Source organism: Bombus terrestris, chromosome 3 (assembly GCF_910591885.1).
Source record: "Bombus terrestris chromosome 3, iyBomTerr1.2, whole genome shotgun sequence".
NCBI classification, from domain to species: Eukaryota; Metazoa; Arthropoda; class Insecta; order Hymenoptera; family Apidae; genus Bombus; species Bombus terrestris.
The window spans coordinates 6,158,982-6,163,958 of record NC_063271.1 but is presented as its reverse complement, the minus strand read 5'-3'; the positions used below and the strand labels follow the sequence as shown (position 1 = coordinate 6,163,958).

Genomic DNA, 4,977 nt, shown 5'->3' with positions numbered 1-4,977 from the left:
GGATAAAGTTACCGAAGGAATTCTTGTTCTACAGGAAAGATTTCCTCTGCAGTTCTAAGGATTCCGTCGCTAACGAAATCAGCGATACGCTTGGAAATTACTTCGTACCACCTTCGATATTCACTGGTTGGAAAATCAAATCTCGAATTTATTTTATTCACGGTTCATTTCGTCGTGGCTCGAACAGAATCAATATTGTAATACGCGAATGAGATAAGGGAGGTGAGATAAGGGATCGAATCCGGAATGTATCGTTTTAATCGTAATATATTGCGGCGAGGCTATGAAATGAGATTATAGAAATCGACGTGTATTTGGAAGACAGAAAGACGGAGTTGAAAGGCGAAAGAAAATTCGAGGAAACGATCCGCTGTATTGGACTCTGGTCACGCACGGCCAACGAAATTTTTACCATTTTTCATGAAAGCTCTGGTTGCTTCTGGTTCGCTTCCTCGTAACTTCGAATCTATTTATCGTATCAATGTCACATTGTTCGCTATGTGGAATTTACGTTTGATTATTTTAACGTTTATTTCGTCTCATGTATTAAATATTACGAGGCATTGTTTCAATATTTTCTAAAAATAATAGTTCGCTACTAAAACTTTGCTGAATAGCCAGTAAAAATTGTTTAAGTGTGATAAGCGTAGTCGATAATATTATCGAATGTATTGTACTCGAGGTTTTATTACTTCTAACATTGACCCACGAATTGGACATCATTTGGCTTGCAAGTGACAAATGAACATACGCCAGTACATTATGAATCGGTATTTGAAGCAGTACAGTTAACTTGGATATTTAAGTCGTAGTTACTTGCGACGATAGAAAACTATTCAGGTATTTGATAATTAATTTTTAGCAATTATTTTTATTCGTACACTACATATAGTCGACAAAAGTGAAATAGGATATTAGTGGTGAAGCGGTCGTCGGTAGTTTCTAAGGCGCTACAGAAATTTTCTGTTTGAGTAAACAGATGTATAATTCTCTCTAATTTCTTCCTTTTCTTGCAATTAACGAAATACAAAGAATAATTGCCTGTTGAGCGGAAGGATTGAAGTGGCTCGGATTAAAGGTATTTAAATTATCAGGGAATGCTTTGCGCGATAAAACGTTTTTTATCTTCTTCCGAGGTACTCTTTGTCACGTTTAAAGTAAAAGTAATGGCGATGGTGAAAGGAATTCCCGGCGTTAATCAATATTGTCGGGCTTTTGTGGTTTTCACTAGAGACTTACGCTGTACCACTGGAAGCCTAAGATTAAAATCGTTCTGCGATTACTATATATGAGATCACTAGTGCAATGATACGATACAATTGTTGGTTTGCGACATCGTGTTACGTGAGTATTACATTTCTGTACAAATCGAACGTTTGGAAAATGAAGCCCAATTATTATATCTTTTTCATCCAAATAATTTCTATATACATATATCAATGATATTAATTATCATTTACGTAGATCGTCGACAATTTTACGAGATTCGTATGTATTTCATCGAACGTAAAATTCAGCACTATTTCTGGCAGGTGATAAGGAAAATAAATATGTCTAGCAACGAGGAAAGATCGATATTCATATCTATTTGAAATTAATGTCGTAAACGGAGGAATAGTCGAATTCTTTGCCGGCAATCCGTCAAAAACTCCACTTCAATGCACTTGCTCGTATCGACGCGTCGTATATCTAGGCGTATCGCTTAACCTCCTGGGAGCTAAATCGAGACAGCCTCTGAAAAAGAGGAAAAAAAGAGTCGAAGAGCGAAAGAGAGAGAGACATTAAACAACCTTCAACTTTTTTTTCATGCCGACGCAGCGCATTCGTCTATAAAAAACAGCATTCGCGGTGATGAATGCAGGTCTGGCGGTTTTATCCCAGGGAATCGAATGATCGAACGTGAAATTGCTAGAAAATACGTGAGTTCAACGTCGTTCTCGAAATTTCGCGAAAAACATGCGACCGACCTTCGGTATTGGCTGCATGGAACGTGACACCTATTGTTTCTCGATAACGACGATAATACGGAAATATCATTTGTTCGTTCACACTCGGTGTTTCGATGTCGCTCTGCCGAGCAGAACGGTCAAATCGAACGGAGACTCGATTTTCATTCGGAGCCGCTGTTTTGTCGAGCATTTCGAAACGCTTCCTGACGCTCTGTCAACCGTGAACGCGTTCGATCGATCGTTTCCCAGACACCGTGTAATTAAGGAAAATACGTTTCCTTAATTTCCTGACGAACACGCGGAGAATTTCAACCTTATTAACCATCCGAATAGATACGTCGTTCGATCGCTGTTTTTCAATTTCTGCCGTTTCCCTTCGCTCCATTTCGGAAAATAATGGAGTTTTCGCGTTTCTCTTTTTCGTTTATCGATCGCGTTTATGTATCTTTGTTTTCCAATAAAGTAGCATATGAGTTAGCCGCTGGAAGCAATATTATTGTCTGTAGATATGGCTATTTCTACGAAATTATACGAAACAGTTGGAACGAAAGTTGTGGAATAAAATTCTATAGTCAGTGTATAATTTGTCAAAATTCTTCTTCATCGCGAATAGCATTTCGCTGTAACGCCAAACACCGAAGCCTGATACAGTTTTATGAATAGCCTTAAAGATAAGTATGTTTGAGATTCGAAGTATCAACGTGCAGAGATTAGTTATGCTGTCTTCAAGGTATAAAATCGATCTCACGAGCTTTTTACATTTTTATTCCTGTCTATCTTTCATCATTTTTTATTTATACTATATGATCTTAATTTTCGTTGGGAAATATACTATTAATATGAGATCGAGACTTTACCAAGCACACATATCTTGTTTTGTCTTTTGTTCTTCGATATATTGTCATACGAAGCTTAAAAAAGAAAAATGATGCCATAAACGAAATAAATGCACGTAAACACGCTAGAGAGAAAAAGTGCGGAGAATAAAAGGAGCGTATATTAACATGTACATACATAGATTATATCAAATGGATAGGAACAGTTATAGGTCATCGCTAAAGCGTATTTTGCTTTAGCACGTTGCAAGCGGAATACATGGCGTTTCATTCTTCTTTCCTTTATACTTTTTTTTTTTTAGCGTTCGAGCAATCCTTTTCTCTGGCATATTTTAATTGTGTCGCTTTGGAAATATTTCTACCGCTACGGTCGTGTTTCGGCATAACGCGCGACCGACCAAAATAGAATTTCGTTTACGAAATATTGGCAGTCTCCATTTTCGTCACTAGATAAAACGTTTCGGAGCGCTGAAATACGTTCGCGTGGAATTGTAATCGGGTTTTGTTCTCTCCCATTTTACGCGTGACGAGATTACACGTTTTCCAGCAACGAAATCTCCGGGACACGGTTCTCGTTCTATTGTAATTTAAGGAAACCTATGATTGTCACACGCGACAGGAACGTATTTCGTTCGTGCACCAACTCTTTTATGAATTTTTCATTTCGTCCGAATCGTCGTTGAATTTTTAAGTTTTAAGTGATATTTTTTCAGTTTTTAAAGGTCAAAAGGGATTTTCAAGAGAGGAAGCTGTCTGAGACAATGTATGTACCTATGTAGTTCCATCTTCCTGAGGTTTCATCTTCTCGATACGATTAAACTCACGTATGATAGACTATATTAATCATTTTATACAGAGTTTGTTGCAAAAATATTGAAAACAACATTGGAGATTTAATTTGGACATATTTGTACGAAACTTTCGATATTTATCTTCTCGGCTTTGCTTCTTTAAAGTTTTTAAGTAACTGACCGTTTTGAAGAAAATTAGAAGGGAGCACTGAAGTGATTTAGAAGGGAAAGGATATTCGAGCGCTTTATTCCACTTTACGTTATTTAAAAATGAAAAGAAACGAGAGACATTACCTTTTCAGGAGTCGTTCTTTTCTTTAAGTCGAAACAGTTAAGGAATTCGCAAGATGTATTTTTAATTAAGCGTACGTCAGTCTGTATGTCAGTTCAAGTTTTATCTTAGTTTTATACACATGTTGCAGGCAGTCAGTTGTGATCTCGTGAGAAAATCATTAGAATAGAAAAATAATAAATATGGAGAGAACTGTTAAACGACGTAAGTTCTATCGGCCTTTATACAAAATATCTAGAGCCGTAGTTTTACCGCAACAGGTTTCATTAACAGGAAACAAAGCCCTGCAGACTACGGACGTAGAAAATTCAACAGCTAATCAAGAAGATGAGAAAAACGTACAAGAGAAGCCGAGAAACACATTGAAGTACTACTTCAATAGATTTAGGTACTATCATTACTGTTTGGCTGAAAGATTGGACAATTTAATTGGAGCGGTGTGCCTTACGATAATTAAAATTTATCTTTTCTTAATGGGATGGCATCAACAGCTTGATCAACAGGATGCTGAAATGACGAGCACGATGAATATGGACGATGGATAACTTACACTACAAATACATTATGTATACATATATTTTGTAGAATAAATTATTTTTATTCAAGTAATTTGAAATACATGAAATACGCGAGCGTCTACTAATAACGAGACTGTTCAATCGCGCGATTCTATTATGTACTTTATAAACATCGCTACTATTCAATGTAAAATCAATAATAAATTCCTAAGATATTGAAAACGTTGATTAAATGAGACAATTTATCATTCAGCCTCTACAGTAATTGAAAACTCAGGAAACACTGCTAAGAATACGGTCATGTATAATTCAACAAGTAGAATTTTGCATACGTCAAGGGGAGCAATACTTTCAACAATACCTCACTTTAAAGAAATAATTAAATTGGGAAAGTTCTCTCGTTTGCCTTTCCTTTGTCCGTGTCAAATTTTTGTTCCCTGTACTGTCCTCTACACATATATTAACGAACTTCGGATCCAACAAGGCAACATCTCTGCACAAAATATAGCTTTTTTATTTATCATTTTTTGAATAGTAAAGTGAAATGTTAAAGATTATTCTCGCATGCACCGAAAAGCCTGGAACTGTCTC

General features: G+C 36.4%; 2 long non-coding RNA genes across 3 annotated transcripts; both read left to right on the top strand.

Annotated features, from left to right (window-relative positions):
* The first annotated feature begins 846 nt into the window (after nt 1-846).
* Nucleotides 847-3,906, top strand: LOC100648274. 2 transcript variants are annotated; one of them, XR_007223317.1, is made up of 4 exons: nt 847-1,078; nt 1,232-1,344; nt 3,499-3,548; nt 3,642-3,906. It is a non-coding gene; the product is annotated as an uncharacterized LOC100648274 (long non-coding RNA). The 2 variants fall into 2 exon arrangements; XR_007223315.1 differs by having other exon boundaries at nt 1,137-1,344.
* Nucleotides 3,907-4,045: 139 nt separating this feature from the next.
* On the top strand, nt 4,046-4,619 carry LOC125384628. The gene is made up of 3 exons (XR_007223314.1): nt 4,046-4,072; nt 4,142-4,256; nt 4,360-4,619. It is a non-coding gene; the product is annotated as an uncharacterized LOC125384628 (long non-coding RNA).
* Nucleotides 4,620-4,977: the final 358 nt, after the last annotated feature.